The sequence below is a fragment of the Condylura cristata genome, unplaced genomic scaffold (assembly GCF_000260355.1).
Source record: "Condylura cristata isolate star-nosed mole 26May11 unplaced genomic scaffold, ConCri1.0 scaffold00027, whole genome shotgun sequence".
In the NCBI taxonomy this organism is placed as follows: Eukaryota; Metazoa; Chordata; class Mammalia; order Eulipotyphla; family Talpidae; genus Condylura; species Condylura cristata.
The window spans coordinates 29,656,510-29,679,545 of record NW_004567128.1 but is presented as its reverse complement, the minus strand read 5'-3'; the positions used below and the strand labels follow the sequence as shown (position 1 = coordinate 29,679,545).

The following is a 23,036-nucleotide window of genomic DNA, read 5'->3' as shown; positions in this document are numbered from 1 at the left end:
CTGAGTAAATGAAAGGAAGATAGTGCTTATCTTCAGTACTGGTTGAAGTAGTAAGTACAATAGTACTAAAACTATCACAAATTTTCTTTTTATAGCTAGCATTTTAACAACAGTATTAATATATATTATATAGTGCCTTAATAATTTTCCATCATAATAGTCATTAATTTTGATAACTCAAGCTGTAAAAGACAGTTCCAAATCAGTTTACTTCTCACTTCTTAATTGTGTCCCTTTGCTTTTCCTGTGTTAATCCTAGATCTGGAAAGGTTTCCACCTCTCTCAACTAAGCTAGAGACTAATCAGACACTAAAGTCAAGCTCCATTTGAAGGAAAATATAGTCAAATTAGAAAGGGAACTTCATAATCAGTGTGCTCAATGACCTCATTTTATAGGTGAAAATCAGAGGTCCAGGATGAGGAAGGATCCTCCGAAGGTCATACATCTTGGAACTGACAGAGATAAGACTAAGCCAGCAGCTTCTGCTCACCCATCAAACATTCTATCCACTATTTGTGGGATGTCTTATTTTCTATGTCCTCTGGAAAGTTTCCTTGCACTTGATGACATCTTCTCACACCCAAAATGCCTTTGTGATTCTATCCTTTACCTTATCGTTTTTCTCAGCCAATTCTTTCATGAATTGATCCACTTCCAAGGATTTCATCTATCTCCTGGATATAAGAGACTGCCCTCTGACCAACTTTATCTTCTTCCTGAGCTGCAGACTGCCATTTCAAAGTATGTGTTATCCTTTACCCAACCTCCCCTGCTGGTAGCCCTATTTCTGTCCATGGATTATTTCCCACCCCTGTAAGTCAAGCTCACAAGTGTAGAATCCAATTCTGTCTTTCATCTCCAACAGTCTCCAAGCTCTTTCTGAGAGCCTTCTGCAGTGTTTCTAATATCCATCTCATCTATCTCCTTTACTGTCTTCCTGCTACTGCCAGGGACTCATTAACTCTTGTCTGGATGCCCTCCAACCCATTCTTTGCAGTTCTGCCAAATGAATCTCACTAAAGCACATCTTTGTATTCATTTCAATCAGCAGTAATTGTGCTCCCAGCAAATCTCATGAGTTATGTAATCGTGGTTGTGCTTAGCCTGGGTCATGTCATTCCCTTTCTCAAAAAAACTTCCAATCACCTCCAGAATTAAGTCCAAATATTTCATTCCAATACTGAAAACTCTATATAGATGGTTCTAAATAACTTTTCCCTATTCTCATGTTTCTGAACCCAAAAGGGATACATACACATTAAAAAAATAATTTTCTCGCTTGTACATACTCAGTTCTTCCTTGTACATACTCAGTTCTTCCTTAAAATACTTAATTCCCACTCTCCCTTTACCACCTACTGACAGCCTGTTATTCTTCCCTTTGCCCTGGTTCCTGCCCCTGTGTCTACAAACTGGCTCAGCTCTCTTTCATCTAGAAAACAAACTATCTCAAACTTTTATTTGTCTTCAGATATCACTTTCTTCTCTCACTGCCTAACTACTTTGAAAACATGTACAGTCACTCTTCTCTATCACCTTCCACTTACCAAACCAACCCATAACAATCTAATTTTGTCTCCCATATATCTCAGGTGAATCGCCAATATTAACAGTGACCCACTAATTATTTAAAGCAATGAACTTTTTTTCAGTTCTTGTTTTACCTCATTCCCACAGTAGTATCTTAGCACTCCCATATCCAAGGACCACAAGCTTAGCATCTTAAAACAACACAAATTCTTTTGCAGATCAGGAGGTTAAAAATGGGAAGTCAAGGTGCTGGCAGAGCCATGCTCTTTGTAAAACGTCTCTAGGAAAGAATCCTTTGCCTCATTCTGATCTGTTGGTTGCCAGCAGCCCTTGGCATTCCTTGGTTCATAGACACATCACCCTAATCTTTGCCTCTGTCTGCACGAGGTATTTTCCCTTCTGTCTCTGTGTGTCTCTGGGTGGTCATGGCTTTCTTATAAGGACACCAGTCATTGGTTTTAAGATCTACCTTAATGTGGCATAACCTCATCTTAACTAATTACATCTGCAAAGGCCCTGATTCCAAATAAGGTTATATTCTGAGGTTCTGAATTGATACAAACGTGGTGGTAAGAGAGACTATTCCACCCCATTTCATTCAATGCAAACTTTCTTCAGCACTCAGTAACATTGAACACTGCTTTGTTGCCAAAATTTCCTCTTCTTTTACCTCCAATAACACTATCAGTTCCCTGGTTTTTCTTTGGTTTCTTTTATCATACATTTTCTATGCTTCATCCTCTTCTATTTTCTCCTTACCTATTAGTTCTGAAAAAGGTATTTGTCTCACATTATACACGGTGTGATTTTAATTCATTGTCATGATTCAGCAAACAAGACTTCTAAATCTCCCATTTCATCCCATACCATTCTCCAGTAATGTGCCACTTCTTTATGGGCATCTCTATTTGGATGGAAACCTGCAAGAATATTTTAAAAATTCCAAATATTCATATTAATCCCATTAACTTTCATGTTCAACACCTAATAAGATCATTTTCTACTCTTGTTTAACAAATAGTTCATTATTGAAAACTCAGCTTTCTCAAATACTTACCTCTATATCTAATTAATCATGTCATGGGGATGTTTAACACTGAGAATATTTCAAATTTTCCTCTCTTGTTTGGTCACTGCAAAAATCTCTCAAGTAGTTTATCTACCTCTGTATTGCCATGTTTCCTACCTCTTTGATTTATTCTCTACTCTGCAAAGTGTAAATCTGGGCATGAAACCCTTACTCAACTCAGTGAAAACCTTTCAATGTTCCTCTATAAAATATAAAATTTTAGTGATTTACCAAAACCCTCTAGGATATAATCTGTATTTATCTACACATACTTGCCACATACTATTGTCATATTCAACTGATATCCTTCCTCAACTGTAACATCAGCTTCCCAAATCTCTCCCTTTTCATACTCTACTACTTCTTCCTGGAATGAAAGCCACTCTCCCTCCTCTTCTTTGCTTCACTAACTCTTACTCAGCACTCAAAACTTGACCTACGCTTTACCCCTTAGATGCTTTCCTTGGTTCTTTTATTCTCAAACAGTATTAAGTTGTTCTGCTACAAACAACACTCTCTGATTTCCATTATCTAAAACTCCTTATTGGAAGTTGTAATAGTCTCTTCCCTTATCTTTTTTCCCTTATAAATTGTGAGCAGTGTACATATACTATTCATTCTTGTACTTCTAGTGCAGTCATTATAGTGCCTAACAGGGTTACTTCCTGAATACTCATTGAATAGCTAACTGAATAGAATGAATGTCTGACAGGCAAGGGCAATGAGGGTCACTGGATTTAGAGCTAGAAGTGGAGAATCCTAGGGGTGTTACGTTGTCAGATTTCCAAATACTTGGAAATTGAGGGGATTGATGGATTCAGTAAAAGAAAGAAATCTTTAAGTCAAAGATGAGTCCAGAGTTTCTTGCTTAATAGAACAGACATAGAAAAACTAGAATTTGTTAAGTACCCAGTACACATTGAGCATTTAACTAGGTATTATATATACATACATATATATATATATATATATATATATATATATATATATATATATATATATTATGTCAGAAAGAAGGTAAATTTTGAGTTCAGTTTGGGAGATGTGGAGGTTGAAGTGTCTGTAAGCCCTCTGACTAGAAATGTCCACCAAACTATTGTAATCATAATTATCATATACAGGAAAGAAACAAGGATCCAATAATTAGATCGGGAGTTATTAGGGTAGATGTAAGTGAAGCCACTGGAGGAAGATTTTCCCCAAAGGGCAGTATAATGGATATGGGGGGATTAAACAATAATCATAAACAAATATATCAGTTAGTGATAAGGGCTATGAGAAAACAAAGCATTGGAAACACATATTAGGTCATTGAATGTGGATATGATGGGTATAATTGAATTAGAGGAGACTTTAGCTAGTTCAGGGAAGATACCTCTAAAGATTTTTGAGCTAAGAATTAAATGATGAGTTACTTCTATAATGATATGGGGAAAAACAACTCCAGGCAGAAGAATATTGAATATAGAGACTATTGAGTATAAAGCTTAAATGTGCATTCAAGGACTGGAAAGAAAGCTATTAAAACTAGATTGTAGCAAGCAGAAGAAGTGTAAAATGATATGAAGTTAAAGAGGTAGATGACTCAATCACAAAGGGCCTTTTAAACTCTGCTGAGGAGTGTGAATTTATTCTAGTTGTATAAGGAAACTGTTCTAAGCAGGAAAGCAGTATGATTTGATTTGGACTTCAAGATGAACATTCTGACCATTGAATGGGGAACAGATTATAGAATGGTATCTTAGGAAGCTAACCGCAATAATTCGGGCAAAATGTGGTTATGGGTTGGTTGGTCTTAGGTTTTAGCAATGTAGATAGTGAAAAGAGGTGGGATGTAGGGTTTGTTTAAAGAAATGTGAGTTGGGCAGTGTTAGGGTATGGGGACATACGTAAGAAATATGAGATTTGTTAGTTTGGGCCTGAGTGGTACCAGTTTGGAACCAGTTTGAATTCAGTAGTTTGGGACTGTGAGGTGGAAAAGACTAGAAGAACATGTTTGATGAGTGGTAGTAAGAAGTTGGAAATAAATTGCTTGGTTTTACAAATGTTAAGTTTGAGATTCCTATTGGGCAGTTACATACTAATGTTGACTAAGAAGTAGATTAGAGTTCAGAAAATAAATCACTATTAAATATGTAAATTTTGGAGTTACCCTCTGATAATTAATGTTTTGAGACTAAATGAAATCACTGATGGGTTAAATGTAGGCAACAAAAAGGAAAAGTCCTTGGACTGAACCCTGGGGTACTCCAATATTTAAAGACAAGAAAGATGAAGAGCAACTGAAATAACAAAAACAAAAACAAAAACAACTCTGAGAATTGACCAGTGTGATTGGAGGAAAGGAAAGGAGAGTTGTGTTCCACAACCTAATTGATGAAACCGAGGCAAGAAAATATAGTCAATTGTGTCAAATGTTGATGAACAGTGATTCCCAGAATTGACTATTGATTTTGACAATAGGAAGGTTATCAGTAACCTGGAATGTTGCAGGCAATAACCTAAATGAATTATTATTTGTTCTAAAGAATGGGAATTGAGGATAGTAAGTCTTTGTAGGTGTTTATCTGTGAGACGACACAGAAAAGGGGTATTAGCTGGAAGGCAATTTAGGGTTAAGAAAGGTAGAAATTTTAAGTAATTAATATTAAACACCTGACTACTAATGGGATAATCCAGTAGTGTGGGAGAAATTGATGGTGTAGAAAAAAATGGATAACTGCAGCAGCAAGGCTTTTGGGGAAGTCAGAGCAGAAGTTGTGGGGAGATGAACTTTGTTTAAAAAAAAAAAGACCTTTCACCTATATTAACAAGAGGCAAGGGAAGGTAGGTTGGTGATGTAATCAAAAGATAAGGGTGTTCTTTTCTCAGTACTTGTTTTTAAATCAAGTATAAAGAAAAGAAAACCATCAGTTGAGTGAGAGGAGAGCGGGGCTGCAAAAGAGAGAAAGAAAGGACAATCAGAGGTATAGAAAGAAGCGTATGGAGAATGGTGTCATGGAAAATAAGGGAACAGAAGGATTTTAAGAAGGAACAGGTCATTGATCAATACCATCAAATGCTTTTGTATTTGAACTGTATGGATATGGAAAAGAGACTATTGGATTTGCAATTAGGTTACTGGTTGACACTGGCTGAAAGTTTTGACTGAAGCGTTAGGAATGGAGGCACAATTTTGGTGAGGGGAAATGGGAGGTAAGGAATTGTAAAAAATATTGTTTTTAGAAAGATGTGAGGTGGGGGTAAATTGCAATAAAAGAGTTACTTATCTCCTTTATTACGCTGTGAATTTCTTGAGAATCAGGACTCTGTCAGATTCCCACGGTACACCTCATGATTTGTGCTGGGAATCACACTGCTGGTTTGCAGTAAGAGTTGAGTATGTGAATGAATAAGTGGGTTCTGTATCGAAATGAAGTCAACAATAAATCTTCGCAGTTGTTTTGAGGTGTTTGATCTGTTCTACTTCCCCCCAAAACTGATTGGGGGGGGAAATGAGGTGCTTCTGTGCCCTAAACCAATAAAGAATGGAGATAGCAAAAGAAGCAGTTCAAATGTAATATGTAGTCTCTGGAGTCCACCCCACTGCTCAGTATATAGTCAGAGATTTGGAAGGTCTGACCTCTGAACTGCAAGGAGTTAGCTGGTGTTCTCTGCATAGGTAGGAAATATTGAAATGGTGAAAATTTATGGCAAGATTGCAGAGTTTCCTCTGCCAAATTAGCTTAAGAGTCAGCCAACTTTCTATTGGAAAGGGGAAGGAATAGGGTGTGATAACCATATAACTGTATTTAAATACAATAACAAATGAGGAATTACATAGAATGGGATCAGGGTAGATCAGAGCATAATTATATGAAATCAAGAAAAGAGCTTTTGAGGTTACTATCAGCAAAACCATCTTAATATTGAAAATTGCTAGACTGTAGGCTAACCTTTGAGAGGAAATGGTGGAAGATCTGTCATTTATAGTCATTTATAATTATTTACAATAAGGCAAGACAATGTACTTAAGAAATAAAGCAGCATAATACAAGGAGCAGTTTTGTTCTGTTCCCAAAGGTATGGACTGGATGTGAGTTAATAGCTTTTTCCTACACTAATTTGGTTGATTGTGCCAGAGAAAGGCTTGTTGATTTTATTTTCCCCCTTCTGAATGAATCACATTTGATTGACCACAGCTGTATAACAAAGAGAATGCCCATTGATTGGGCAGATGACAGAATGTACAAAGAGAGGCCAACAGCTTAGAGGAGAAAATTCAAACTTCCCCAAAACTTGAGGAGTTGATCAGGAACAGGTAAATATGAACAGTGGACCTTCTGTCCACCCCTGATTGAGCCTGGAGTATAGCATTTGATGACTGAATAACTGATGGATGAGCCTGGAATATAGCACTGATGGATGATTGAATGACACTTGGGGAGAGCTTAGGACCATCAATACAATATGAGCAGTGAACTAACAGTAGGTTGAATATGATTCTTACCATCTCTATCTCAGTTTTCTCATCTCCTTTTCTGTGGGTTCTTCTGAGAATGTTTTGAGATCACGTAGATAAGCTATTTAGGTGTCATCATCTAACATATCAGCTCTTTCCTCTTTGTTTCAGACTCCCAACAAACCAAACTTTCTGTTTGTTTTACCACCTTGAGAAGAGAGACACTTACATCTTTTCTCTTAAAAATATCATATATAGTAGTGTGGACATTTCACATGGGCTCAGTGGTTGCCATTAAGCAGCTCAACCCGGAGACCAGGGTCTGCATTCCTTGCATCCTCATTCCAATTTTGCTCTGGGTGTACAAAAAATTCCTGTAGCTGTACCTCTACCCTCTGATTTCCCCATCTGTTAGTCGGATGTGGCCCTGGAAAAGCTCTACAAGAATCCAGTGATACGAACAAAGACAAAGGAGACTATCAGGGTGCTGATGTAAACAGCCAACAAAAGAACCAACAGAAATCTTTGATAAAAAGAAAGAGGAAAGGGGTTTTCCCAAAGGGTCTCTGTTTTAAAAATGGACTTGATCATATGAAGCACTTTCTTTCTAATTGTCTCTGACCTTTTATTCTTAGACTAAAATTTGGGATAAATTAGATATTTACCTGATACTAATCAGGAAATACATGATATTTATATATATCTAAGTGGTATTTAGTTATATTTAATGACCTCATTCCTCAGTTCCTCTTTCATTAAATTAGCCTTTATTTTCATTATTGCCGTTTTAATAATATGAATAAATAGGTTTTGCCAGTAGACACTATTGATAAAATCCTTGGGTCTTTAGCTTTCATTCACATGATTTTGACTGCCATTTGCCCTAATTTCTTTGGACTCTTCTAATTTTAGTAGAGTGCAGTTTTACTGTGAAGCATTGTAGTGAGTGTTGGAAGGGACAATGACTTGAAACACAAAGATATTACTGCCCAACAATGGTGCATCTTACCTATGAGAGTAGTAATGATGATTTATTGATCTGAAGAAGATAGAGATGACAGGAAAATGGGAAACTTCTTTTTAAAAATGGAAAATATTTTTCATAAATATCCAAAGTATATTATACAATGCTAATCCTTATTGCATTCTTTGTATTCCTACAAATGTATTAAATACTCAGTTTAGCTAAAAAAATATATAATGATGTTATAACTGATTACCTTAAAGTTAACCAACATCACAAGCAATGTTAGTGCGATTAAAAAAAAATAACAACTAAATCGCTATCAGGTGTGATACACGTTAACTTCGCTTTATCAACTCACCTCCAAATCTTAATTCAAATAAAGTTAAAAAAATCTCTCTAACAACATGTTATCCTTGAGACTCATTCAGTATCCAAAACACCCTGTGTCTTCCTTTTTTAACGATTAACCGTAATTCATGCTATGTTGGTCAAGAATAAGCTTTTCCCTTAGCCTTGGCTGTTGGAACTAATCCATAAGAAAATCCAAATTTACCTTTTAAAACCCCTTAGTTACAGATTTCCTTCTATTATTTTTTTTTGTCTTTCCATGCCAGACAATACAGAGAAAAGAAGAGCTTCATTATGGAAGTGATAACATTTAGTGTATAAAATCCCCTTTTCTTGCTCTCCTTAGCAGGGAATACTTTATAATTATTATTGTTTTAAATTTTCTCTTGCTTCCACTTTGCTACATTTTAAGCTGAAGTTAAAACAACTGGTTTAATTTGGGTACAATAACTGGACTTAATTAATATCCCAGGGCAGCTCACTTCCTTTAGCGACAGAGCCTATTACTTTTTTTTCCCTCTCAGATGTTTTTTTCAAGAGCTTATATCCCTTGTACAGAACAGAATGTTTTGAACAATATTTGAACACAGTGTTTGATCAAAGAGTCAAAGTGATCCTTTCATAATCGCTAAAGATGGGTGCAGATAATTTGATGAGCAATCAAGGAAGTCTATAAAATCATTAATGGATAGAAAAGTCATTCAATTGAAGGCTTTGTAAAAGAATCAAGATTATTCAACCTAGAGAGGATAATGTTTTTAGACCCTTAGAAATAGCCATTTGGCCTGAGTGGTTTAAAAAAACAAAAGCAAAATATGAACAGCTCATTCAGTAGCCAATTTAATGTCCATGAAGGAGTTTTTCCTTGAAAAATAAATAATCTCTGTGTTGGATTCCTATATTTTTGTTCACAAGACAGGAAGAAATTGTTGAATAACTTAAGTTTTTAAAAGTATTCTCTAGAAAATGAACTGCTTTTCTAGAGTACCTATGTTTTCCTCTATGTGCCCTTTCCTGCCAACCCTAATACTTCCTATCAGTCACTTTATTTTTCTAACAAAAATTTCTTTTCCCTTGGGGTTCAAATCACAAAACATATACTGTAATACCCACAATATAGTATCTGTTTTCTTTTTCCTTTATGGATGGCACAAGAGGAAACAGCGGCATTTGTATCAGCCAAGATTTTAGGAAGGTTTCTAGCAGACTTCCACGTCACTTTCGGTAGTCCGTGATGACTTACCAAAGCAAGCTATGGAATTTTCTTTTCTGACCTCAGTGGAGCCTTACCTCCCCAGAGACACCTTGCTGAGATAGAAGAGAAGAAGGGAGCTGGCAGCAATGGCTGAGAAATGGATGAATTACAGCCTTTTCATCCTTTTGCTTTATTCAAGCCAGAGTTCTCTAATGCATTGCAGGGAATCTAAATGATATTTGTGAAGACAGAATGGCAGGTAGTCAAAAAAGAAAAAAACACACACATTGGACTTTGCTCTTTCTTTTTTTTTTTTTGTCCCTTACATATTCACACCCAATTTCTCAGTATATCCTGTCAGTATATAATATAAATTACAACCATGACTTCAACCACCTGAATACTGCTGCTGCTTATAACTCTGGCCCAGGGCCATCTTCTGAATACCAGCCTTATACTTCCATTGTCTGAAGGGCATTTTTGTCTAGCAACACAGATACCTCAATCACAGTATGTCTTATTTCCCCATCCACAGCATCCTGTTCCTCATCTCATTAAGAAGGCCTAGTCCCCTAAAGTAGAAGTATCTTGATTTTCCCTTTCTCTTAACTACCCATTTCACTTGTATCTAATAAAATCCTGTTGATTTACCTCATACAAGTTTTCTTTCAAAACTCATCTTCTTAGCCTCCATTTTAGTCATTCCCTGAACACAGTTTCTCTCATTCCTCCTTGCCTTTATACACTGTCTGCTCTATGCTTGAAATAGTTTCACAACCTTTCTTTACCTTGAAAGCCCCTGCTCATAAAGGATCACTGTGTATTATAAGCCACAGGAGATCTAATGCTGCTCTGTGCACTTACCACATCTCATCATAACTATCAAATTAGGTGTCTCTTTTCTCTACTAAACTATGAACTCCTAGCTATCAGGAATTTTGGCTTAATCATCTTTTTTTTTCCCCAATTTTTTAAGACCTTTATTAACAGGGGCTTGTAATTTGTTGACTTTTGAAAAAAAACAAGTTGTAAACTTTTATTACAAATTAGAATTTATACAGATTGTGGCACAATTCAGAGGTGTTTTAGGAAAACCAGACTTTTTTTTTTTAATATTTGCTATTACCAAAAGAGACATCTTTTAGTAAAAAAGATTAAAAAGATTAAAAAAAACCAAAACATGCTGTATGCCTAATGTGGATAGTTCCAGTTATCTAATCAATGGCAAAAAGTAAGTGCTTAACCTCTTCAGCTCCGATCTTTGTTCATTTCTTTTTCTTTGAATCAGAGTTTGTTGATTCACCATTAGTGGCTTATAGCTTTGTATATATTGTCTTATTAGTCTACTTGGTTCTCAGCACCCTCCATCACTTCTGTATTGGGGTGTGTAGGGGGGGTTGGAATACAGTGGTGAATGATTTTCAGTGTCTCCACATATAGTAAAAGTAGAAACAACTGGACACTCCTGGTAATGCAGCAGATTAAAGCACAGCACTACCAAGCAGGCCGAGGCCAATGCTGCAGTGCAAGTTCGATCCCTGTCCTGGAGGTGACCCATATGGTGTAGCAGACCTCTCCTATCTCGCCTGCTGCTCCCCTCAGCAGTGTGTTTCAGTCAATCCACGTGTTCTGCTCCCCACTCTGTCTCTGGTGAATCCTCTCACTGCCCCTGCACCTCTGGCCTGTACCCCAGTTCTGTATGCATAAGTAAATAAATCTTAAAAAAAAAAAAAACAGAAACCATCACTTGTGGACAGTACTGGAGCACTCTCATGTCCTCATCCTTTCCCTGACCTCACTACTAGTTATTTAATGGGTTTTGTGCAAACCACCCCTGGAATATAAACAGTGTCTATGGGGGGCCTCCCTGGTGGCAAAGGGATTAAGTCTCAGCACTACCAACCCAATCGCCTGAGTTCAATCCCTGGCCAGGAAACTGACCAAATGGTGCAGCAGATCTCTCCTGTCTTTCCTCAGCAATCTGATTCAGTCAATCTGGCTGTTCTGCTCCCCACTCTACCTGGTGAGTTCTCCCACCACTGGGACCTCTGGCCTACACCCCAGTTCTTTCACGCAAAAATAAACTTATGCCGTTTGCAGCAACATGGATGGAGCTAGAAGGGATTATATGCAATGAAATAAGTCAGAATGAAGAAGAAAAATATCGGATGGCTTCACTTTTAGGAGGAATAGAGGGGAACCAAATACTATAAATCAGAGACTTGCAGGGGAGGTAGAAGGATCAAAGTGAGGGCAGGAAGAGCACAAGGGACTATGTTGATGGTGCACAGGTGAATTGGTGGTGGGAATTCTGTGGGGATTATACCTGATGTAATATATATATATGTAAATGAAGAAATTAATTAAAAAATAACCATTTCTTTTATTTTTTATTAGATTTATTTATTTGTGCATACACAACTGGGGTACAGGTCAGAGGCTCAGGGGTGGCGAGAGGCTTCACCAGAGACAGAGTGGGGAGCAGAACAGGCAGATCGACGAAGTGCACTGCTGAGGGGAGCAGCAGGCGGGCCAGGAGAGGTCTGCTGCGCCATGTGGTCACCTCTGGGGCAGGTAGGGATCGAACTCATATGAAAGTGGCTTTAGCTTCTTAGTGCTGTGCTTTAACCTGCTGCGCCACCAGGGAGGGCCAAAAAATAAATAATTTTTAATAAATAAATAAATAGTATCTGATGGCTGCAGTTTGTTGCATATTTGCTACCTTGCACAGGAACTCCACCAGGACCTATGACATTTGCTGCCTTTTCTCCATCAACATCAAACTCCACAGTCTCTCTATTTCCTGTGCTATGTGAAGGTCGTTCTGGGGTTATTCTTTCCAGCAGTTTGTGTACAAATACATATTCTTTGATGATATTCCTGTGGGTGAAACCATATCTGTTTCTTACTGTGAGCCCAAAAGCTTCCTTCTGACGATCTTGTACCTGCTGGCATGTGAGGTTGCCCAGGTCACTATTCCCTGTGCTGCTGCTGCCATTTGGTGTTGGGCTTGGTGTCTGCAGTGCTGAGAGGCAGTCACTGCAGAAAGGGTGTGACAGGTGGCTGCTGGGTTTTGGCTTTGCTGCTCTTGGTTGTGGTGATTGTGACGGTGTCAGCTGCTGCAGGTGTGATGACAACCAGGCTGGTGGGGGGGGCTGCTGTTCAGTATTTTCTGGTGTCCTCTCTCCCCTGCCCCCATTACCAAGCAAACTCTTAATCATCTTTAAAGCCCCAGCACCTACAGCATACTACTCGTGGGAACAATTGTTAAAGAATGATATACTCTAAATCCATTTTATCTGTTTTCTGTAATGAATCATGCTTCTGGTGTCAAGCTTAAGAATGAATTGCTTATTCAGATTCCAAAGAAAACATTCATAGTTTTAAGTTTACATTAATTCCATGATCTATTTGAAGTGTGTGTGTGTAAATATAAGAACTACCTTTCTTTCATTGGCTAGCTCTTGTGACTGTCAGAAATAAGTTGGATATATAGAAAAATGGACAGAAGAATTTAAAAGACACATCCCCAAAGATGAAATGCAAATGGCCAACAGGCACATGAAAAAATGTTCAACATACCTCATCATCACGGAAATGCAAATTAAAACCACAGTGAGATACTAACTTACACCAGTAAGAATGGCACATGTTAAAAAAAAAAAAAAAACTAGCAACAACAAATGTTGATGAGGATGTGGTGGAAAAGGAACTCTCCTACATTGCTGGTATGAATGAAAACTAGTCCAACCAGTAGGGAAAGCTCTATAAAGATTCCTCAGACTACTAAAAATGAAGCTGCCATTTGACCTAGCAATCCCACTCCTAGGGATGTACCCAAAGGACACAAAAACATTAATTCAAAAGGTATATGCACCCCTTTGTTTATTGCAGCATTACTTATTAATAGGTAAGAACTCAGATAAACCCAAATGCCCACAAATAGGTGACTGGATCAAGAATATGAGATACATATACACTGTGGAATATTACTCAGTAATCAAAAACTAATACCACTCACAGCAACATGGATGGAGCTTGAAGGGACTATGCTCAGTAACGTAAGTTAGAAGGACAAAGATAAATACCATATGGTTTTATTTACAGGAGAAATATAGGAGATCAAGAAAAAGAATAATAACAAAACCACAAAAAAATAAAAATAAACAGGCAACTATAAATCAGAGATGTTCTTCAGGGGAGGGGGAGGGAAAGGGATCAAAATGAGGGCGGGAAGAGCACAAGGAACTATGATAGTGGTGCACTGGTGAATTGGTGGTGGAAATTTTCTGGGGACTACACCTGAGAAAAGAAAGTAAACATCATAAGGAAAAATAATTAAATATACATACATACATATATACATATATATATAAAGTTTTGTAAAACAAGAATAAGTATCTCAATACATTTTGGTATTATATATTTGCTATTTGGTTGTATGAGTTCTTTAAATATATGTAATATATACTGGTGGCGTATTTGATATATACATGTTATATATCAATATTTGTATAAATGTTATATTAAATACTTTTATGAAAAATATTTTGAACACTTTAAAAAAAAGAAAGAATTTGGACATATCAGCTAGGGTCTGTTTCAGGGTTTTCTGTTTTGTTTCTAGTTCCTCTTACCTTTCTAGAATGATTGTCCATACCTACAAAATACATTAATGAGATTTTGATAGAAATTACATTAATTCAATATATAAATTTGGAGAGAATTGACATATTTACTCTGAGTCTTATAATCCATGAACTCAGTGTGTCTCTCCATTTATTAATCTTTAATCAGCATTGTTGTCTTTGTCAGCATATATATATTCTGTACATGCTTAGTTAGATGTATACCTCAGTATTCTATTTTCTTTGCAATTATAAGTGGTGTTTTAGAAAGTGAATACATTGTTAGTATGTAGAAATTTGATTGCTTTTTTGAAAAAAAATCTTTTTTAAAATTTATTTATGCATACAAGAATAGGGGTACAAGCCAAAGGTCCAGGGGGTGAGTATTCACCAGAAACAGAGTGGGGAGCAGAACAGGCCAACTGATAAAATACACTGCTGAGGGAGCATCAGGGAAAGAAGGAGAAGTCTGCTGCACTATGTGTCACCTCTATGCCAGGGCATCGAACTAATGCTGAAGTTGCTGTGGCCAGCTTTGATGTGCTGTGCTTTACCCTGTTATGTTGATCATCTATGCTTAAAGCTTGCTAAATTTATGACATCAAGGTATTAATTTTGTTTGTGTGTTCGTTTTTATTTGTAGATTTCTTGGGATTTTCTATGTATGTCATAAGCAAATAGGAACAGATAAATTTCCTTTCTAATCTGAGTGCATTTTATTGCATAAATCCTAGGGCTATATCGAATAAGATAGTGGACATACTTGCCTTGTTTACTATCTTCGGAGGAAAACATTCAATCTTTCATTATTGAGTATTATACCAGCAGTGGGAGTTTTGTATTATTTCGTTGCTGAAGTTGCCCTTCGTTCCATGTCTTCTGAGACATGGATGTGATAATGGATGTTGAATTTTGTCAAATGCTTTCTCTGCACCAATATATGGTCTTTTATGACTTATATGACTTTTCTCCTTTAATCTGTTAATATATCACATTGATTAATTTTGGAAGTTGAAATGGATTTGCATAACAGGAATAAACTTCATTTGACCACATTATATAATTAATTTTATGTATTGCTATTTACTGCAATGAATTCCATTTTCTAATACTTCTAAAATTTTTGTTAAGAATTTTGTGTCACTATTCACGAGGTCTATAATTTATTTTTTATGTTGTCTTTAGTTTTTATATCAGACCTTCTCCCTTCATAGATAGTACTACTGCGTAATAAATGAACTGGGACATAGTCTCTCCTCTTCAGTTTTCTGGAAGTTATTATATAGAATTTGTGAAAATTCTTCTTTAAGCTTTCTGTAGAATTCTCTAATACAACTGTCTAGGTCAGGGAAATATTTTATGAGAATTTTTAATTTACAAATTAAATTTCCTTAATAATTATAGGACTGTTCAAAGGGTCTATTTTATATTGGGTGAACTGTGGTAGTTTATGGTTTTCAAAAATTACTCCATTTAATCTAAATTGCCATATTAATGTTTACTGACCTTTTCAAAGAATCGTTCTCCCCCAAGGCTTTTCTCTAGTTTTTTGTTTGTTTTTATTTCATTGAGTTTTGCTCTTATCTTTACTATGTCCTGCAACTTTTTGCTTGCTTTTTTAAAAGTTTTCTTCTCTTTCTAAATTCTTCATGTGGAACTTCAATTATTGGGTTGAACTTGTTCAAATAAAAGTATCTAGTGCTACATTTTTTTTCTTAGCACTATTTCAATTGTGCCACAAATATGTATATGCTCTTTTATCATTTTCATTTAGTTGACTTTGTGATTGCTCTGCAAATTTCCTCTGTGAGCCCTATGTTATATAGAAGTGTTTTGTTCTGTTTCCTTTCTTTTTGTTTATTATCCTAGTATGATTTCACTGTGGTCAGATAATATGTTGTGTGTGATTTCAATTACTTTAGCTCTGTTTGGATTTCTTTCATAGTCTAGGGATTAGTCTATGTTGGCATATGTTCCATGAGCACTTGAAAATATTGTGTATTCTACTGTAGTTATGTGAAGTATTTTATAAATATAGATTAAATCGTGGTTGCTGGTAGTGTTGGATTATTCTATATCCTAGCTTATTTTGTATCTAATTGTTCTCTTAATTGTTGAGATATAAGTGTTGAATTCGGTAAGTACAGTAGTGAAGTGGTCTATTTCTCCTTCTAGATCTGTCAGTTTTGCTCCCATATTTTGTAGTTCTGTTGTTTGACAAATAGACATAACTCTTCTGTCATCTTTTTATCATCCCTTTTATCATCGTGAAGTGTTCCTCTCTTTCTACACTAACTTTATTTGCTCTGAACCCTACTTTATCTGCTATTAATATAGATATTATGTATTTTGATTAGCATTTACATGATATATTTACCCATTCTTTTACTTTCAACCTGCTTGTATTGTTTTATTTGATCTTAGTTTCTATTAACAATATATAATTGGGTCACTTGTTGTTTGGGGGTTTTTTGACAGTAAATTATTGTATTTATTTTAAATTAATGACATACCAATATTTTACATAGTTTTCCCACCAACAAAGCACCCAGAATCCTCCTCCCTAGTCCAATGTGCTCTCTAACCCCCTTACCTCCCCATTCTCTCCTCTCCCTCCTCCCCTCCCATACTGCATGCCTCAGACTATGACTAATTTTCAAGGGTCAGTTATTTTTTTTTTATTTTATAAATATATTTTTTACATTATTCTTCATTTTGTATATATATTTTTCATCTTGATTTGTAATCCCTGTAGATTTCCTACCACCATTTCACCTGTGTGCCATCACCATAATCCCATATGCTCTTCCCACCCGTTTTGAGTGTTTTCCCCTCTCCTTCCCAATATGTGTGTATGTGTGTATATGTGTATAATATGTGTATATATGTATAAACATGTGTGTGTGTTTCCTGATTCCTTACATTACTGCTATGAGTGAAACCATCTGGTATTTTTCCTTTTCTTTCTGGCTTAGTTCACTAAGCATTATTTTTCCAGTTCCATCCATGTTGCTGCAAATAGCATGAGTTGGTCTTTTTTTTTTTTTTATTGTTCTATTGTGTATATATGCCACATCTTCTGGATCCAGTCATCTGTTTTGGGGCATTGGGGTTGATTCCACATCTTTCCTATTGTAAATAGGGCAGCAATAAACACAGGGGTGCATGTGTACTTTTGAATTATTGTTTTTGTGACCTGTGAGTAGATAGCTAGGAGTGGAATTGCTGGATCATGTGGAAGCTCCATTTTTAGCAGTTTGAGAAACCTCTACCCAACTTTCCATAGTGGTTGTACCAGTTTGCAGTCCCACTAGCAGTGTAAGAGAGTTCTTTTTTCTCTGTAACCTTGCCAACATTTATTGTTGTTAGTCTTTTCAATATGTGCCATTCTCACTGGTGTGAGGTGGTATCTCATTATGGTTTTGATTTGCATTTCCCTTATTACATCTTTTCATATACCTGTTGGCCATCTGCATTTCCTCTTTGGAGAAGTGTCTTTGTAGCTCTTCTGCCCATTTTTTTGATAGGGTTGTTTTATATTTCTTGAGTTTCATCAGCTCTTTGTATATCTTTGTGATCAGTCCTTTATCATTTGTATTATGTATGAAAATTTTCTCCCAGTCAATTGGGTGTCTGTTTTATGTAGTGCTTCTTTTGTTGTACAGAAGCTCTTCAATTTGATATAGTCCCAGATGTTTATATTTTCTTTCACTATCTCAAGGGTCAGTTTTAAAGTTTGTTGCCGTTTGATCTTCTGTTTGGCTTCTTTATATTCCTCATATAAGTAAAAACACCTGGCATGTATCTTTCTCCTTCTGTTCACTTAGGATAATCCCTTTCAGTGCCAACCAAGTTGCAGCAAATGACATGAGTTTATCTTTTTTTGATTTCTGAGTAGTATCCCATTGTGTGTGTATATATACAAACACATACACAAACACACATGTGTATATCATGGCTATTGTGAATAGTGCTGCTATAGACATGGGAGTATGAGTTTCCTTTTGAATTAGTGTTTTTGTGCTCTTTGGGTAGATTTCTAGGCATGACACCACTGGGTCACATGGTATATCCATTTTTAGTCTTTTGAGGAATCTCCACATTTCCTTGCATAGGGGCTAAACTAGTGGACATTTCCATAATAGTGTGAGAGGGTTACATTCTCCCCATTCCCTCACCAGCACTTGTGTGGGTGTGTGTGCATATATATATATATATATACACATATACACGCACATATATACAAATATACACATGTGTATATATATATTCATACACATATGCACATATGTGTGTCATTTTCACAGGTGAGAAGTGATATCTCACTGGTTTTGATTTACATTTCTGTGATAATGAACATTTTTTCATATGCCTGTTGGTTATGTACATGTCTTCCATGAGAAGTGCCTATTTATCTCTTCTGATCATTTTTTGAATGGGTTGTTAGCTTTCTTTTTGTTGAGTCATTTTAGCTCTTGTAGATCCTTGATATCAGTCACCTGTCAAATTCACATTGTGCAAAATTTTCTCCCATTCAGTAGGGTGTCTCTGTTTTGGTCACTTTCTCTTTTGATGTCCAGCCAGAGCGTCACAGTTTGGTGTTATCTCAGTTGTTTGTTTTCTCCTTCCTTGCTGTTAGAGATGAGTCTAGAAAGATGATTATGAAGTGTATTTCATGAAGTGTTTTGCATCTGTTTTCTAATATACATTTAATTATTTCAGGTATTATATTCAAGTATTTTATCCATTTTGAGTTCAGTTTCATGTGTGGTATGAAATAATGGTATGGCTTCATTCTTTTCCAGGTGGCAGTCCAGTTTTCCCAGAAGCATTTATTGAAGAGACTTTTCTTATTCCAGTAAATTTATTTTGTTCCTTTGTCAAAGATTAGTTCTCAATAAATGTGTGGTTTTATTTCTGGGCTGTCAATTTGATTCCATTGTTCTCTGTGTCTGTTTTTGTTTCCATATGGTGCTGTTTTACCTAGTATCACTTTATAGTATAGTTTAAAGTCTGGAAATTTGATACATACATTTTCTGCCTTTTAAGTCAGAAGAACTTTACCTATTCAGGATTTCCTGTGGTTCTATATGTATTTCAGCAATCTTTGTTCTATTTTTTGAAGAATGCCATTGAGATTTTTATTGAGATTTCATTGTTGAAAATGAAATACTGAAACTGGCATCCTTGTCTTGTACCATTGCGAATAATACTAGCTTTTGAGTTTTTTATGGATGGCTTTAATTATGTTAAGATATGTTCCATTCATCGCAAATTTTTTTCAAGGTTTTCACCATAATTTGATGTTGAGTGTTATCAAACGTGTCCTCAGCACCTGTTGATCTAATCATGTGTTGTTTTGTTTTTTTCATTTTTGTTCATATGTTGGATTGCATTGATTGATTTTGGGATATTAAACCATCCTTGTGTTCCTGGTATAAATCCCATTTGGTGACAGTATATATGATAATTTTTAATAGTGTCTTGGCTTTTGTCTGCTAAGATTTTATGGAGGCTTTTTCATCTGTATTGACTAGGTTGATTTGTCTGTAGTTTCTTTGTGTTGCCTTTGATTTTGGTATTAATGTAGTGTTGGCCTTAGAAAATGTGCTTGGGAGAATTCCTTCTTTCTCAATATTTGAAAGTATCTGAGTAGGATAATTTTAGTTAATCTTTGAAGATTTGTTAGAACTCACTTAAGAAGCCATGTGGTCCTGGGCTCTTTTTTGGGTGGAGGAGAGTTTTTATTACTATTTAAATTTCCTTGCTTGTCTTTGGTTTGTTCAGGTTTTCTATTTCTTTCCTATTTAATCTTGAAAGATTGCATAATTCTAAAAATCTTTCCATCTCATCTACGTTGTTGAACTTCTTTGCACATATATGTTCACAGAAATTGTTTATTATCCTTTACATTTATATAATGTCTACAGTAACATCACTTTCATTTTTGATACTATTGGAGTTTTCTCCCTCTTCTTATGAACTTAGCTAAAGGTTTGTCTATTTTATTTATTTTTTCAAAGAACTGGCTTTTGTTTTTATTGATTTTTTTTTTTGCACTGCTGCTGTTTTCATTCTTTTTTTTTTAATTTCTACTCTTTTTATTATTATTATTTGCTCTTTTCTTCTGGCTTTTGGATTTTTTTGCTGTGGTGGTTCTTTTCCAGTTCCATTACTTCTTAAAATAATTTTTCAGCTCTCTTCTCTCTCTTTTCTCTTAATATTTATTTATGCATACAGAACTTGGGTACAGGCCAGAGGTGCAGGGACAGTGAAAGGATTCACCAGAGTCAGAGTGGGGAGCAAAACAGGCAGATCGATGAAGTACACTGCTGAGGGGAGCAACAGGCGAGGCACGAGAGGTCTGCTATGCCATATGTATCACCTCTGGGCAGGGATGGCTAGCTTCACAGTGATGCACTTTAACCTACTGCTCCACCAGGGAGGACCAAATTCCTAGGATTCTTATATTTTCTTTCCTCATAGTGCTAGATATTTTTTTTCATTCTTTTTCCGTTGTAGCTCTCCTTTTCTCTCTTGCTTCTTACCACATTTTCATCTTCAAGAGTAGTGATTTGTTCTTCCATTTGATTTATTCTACTTCAATGGCTAACTACCAACATGTTTGCCTCCTCCTGCAATCCTGTTATTTTCTTCTTTAAAGATTTATTTTGATCTTCTGTTTTGATTGTTTCTCATAGTAGTCTTTTCCTTTTTCTTTGCATTATTTCAATTCTTTAATTTCCTTAATCATGGCCATTTTTAATTCTTTTTTTTTTAACTCTGTCTCATTGTTCCCCTGTTGACTTGCTTGACCATTTATATTTTTTATTTCTCCCTAATTTTTGCTTTGGGTTTACTCTAATGTAGTTGGGATTTTGTTGTGTGTGAGTCCTTCTTTCTGAATGGGCATTTACCTGATGGTGGGCACAAATTTGTGGGCCTTTTATGATCTGGGGTGCTGCTACACCTCTGGTAAAGTACTTCTGAGTCTGGTTCCAGTGGCTAGGAGAATTGGGATGGTGCTGGGTTGAAAGGCGGAGTTGCTGGGACCTTACCCCACCTGGCAGTAGTGGTTTTAGTCTGCTTCCTGTAACCAGGAGGACAGAAGCTGCTGAAGTTCCATGATGAAGGGTGAAACCTTGCATGGCCTGGACTGGGGTGTGTTTCTGTTTCCATGGTCCTGGTGCCTATGAACTGGGATGGATAAACTTCCTGAGGATGGCTAGGGACAGCAGTGAAGGGTGATATCCTGCATGGCCAAGACTGGGGTGTTAATCTATTCCCAAGGCCCTGGTGGCTGAGAGCTGCTGTAGTGTCACTTCCCTAAAGTGACTGTTGCCTGTTGGCATGGGCAAGAACTTGTGCAGCTCAGAGTGGAATGAGTCTGTTCCTCAGATTCTCTGCCATAAGCACCAGGATGCCTGCAGTTTCAAAATGTGGTTGGGGACCAGAAGTGAAGGGAGAAGTCTTACATGTCTCAAACTGAGCCATTCATGTGCTCCCAAAGGAGTGTCAGTGTCTGAGTGCTGAGTGGAGTGCATTTCCTGAAGATGGCTGGGGGCTGGTGGTGAAGGGAAGGCCCTGAACAGCCTGGAATGGGGCTTGCACTTGTTCCTGAGGTGTTGGTGGCTGAGTGCTAAGTGGGATACTGTTTTTGAAGGTGGCTGGGTAATGGAGGTGAAGGGATGGCTCTGTACATCCTGGAATGGGGTAGGGATCTCCTCCTGAAATGCTAGCCTGAGGTCAGGAGTGCTCACTGTAGGTTTGCTAAAGATCCCTGATGAAGGACAAGACCTGCATGGCCCAAATTGGGGGATGCTTCTGTTCCTGATATGCTGGTGACTCAGCACTAGGTGGGGTGCACTTCCCAAAGATGACTGGGGTCTGATGGTTAAGGGTACAGACCTGTATGGGGTATGGGTCATGTGTTTTGATGCACTATCTCTGCCTTTTAATTAGTGTATTTGGAGCCTTTATATTTATTATAATTATTGATATGTTTGTGCTTAGGTCTGTTTTTCTCATTGCTCTGAGTTTTTTTTTTTTTTTCCTGCTTCACTCTGGCTTAAACATTTATTAGAATTCTATTTTATTTATTTGTAATGTTTGGGGGGATATCTCTTCATATAGAATTTTTAGTATTTGCTGCAGATTTTACATTATATATGCATAACTTATTTCAGCTTGTTGGTGTTATCATTTTACAGTTTAGATTAAAAACATCTCTCCCTGTATAGCTCTTTATTTATCCTCCCTTATTTATTTTATTTTATTATCTTCAGTGATTACTACACTTAAAAACCACACTGACCATTTAGCTATCATGAAATAACCACATTATAATTTTTACTTCCAACATCAATTTGGAAAAATCAAGAAAAGGAAGTCTATTGTTTTCACCCATATATATTTATTTTTTGTTGCCATGTTGTTTCTTCCTTCCTCATTTTCCAGGATTCCTCCTTTTGTCATTTCCTTTCTGTTTAGAGAATTTCCTTTAGCCATTATTTTAGAATAGAATAGGTCTGCCAGAAGTAAATTCTCTTAATTTTCTTTCGTCTTACAATGTTTTGATTTCCCCCATCATTACTGAAGGATATTTTTTCAAATAGAGGATTCTGAGTTGACAGTATTTTTTTTTATCTTAATATAATAGTTTATTTTTACATCATTTTCCCACCTCAGTTGTAATCCCCATGGGTACAGTACTTTTATTCTAGTACTTAAAAAACACTGAACTATGTCATTCTGGTAATATTGTTTCTGATGAGAAATCAAATACCTTTCAAATTATTTGTCCTGTATAGGCCAGATATCATTCCCCAATCTTCTCTTTTTCCTCTAGAAAGGAAAA

At 36.4% G+C, this 23,036-nt stretch overlaps 1 protein-coding gene and 1 pseudogene across 1 annotated transcript in view; both read left to right on the top strand.

Annotated features, from left to right (window-relative positions):
- SHROOM4 (shroom family member 4) overlaps nucleotides 1–23,036 on the top strand; it is a 208,961-nt gene that overhangs the window by 101,324 nt on the left and 84,601 nt on the right. The window lies entirely within an intron of this gene.
- On the top strand, nucleotides 7,317–7,616 carry LOC105854133 (annotated as a pseudogene).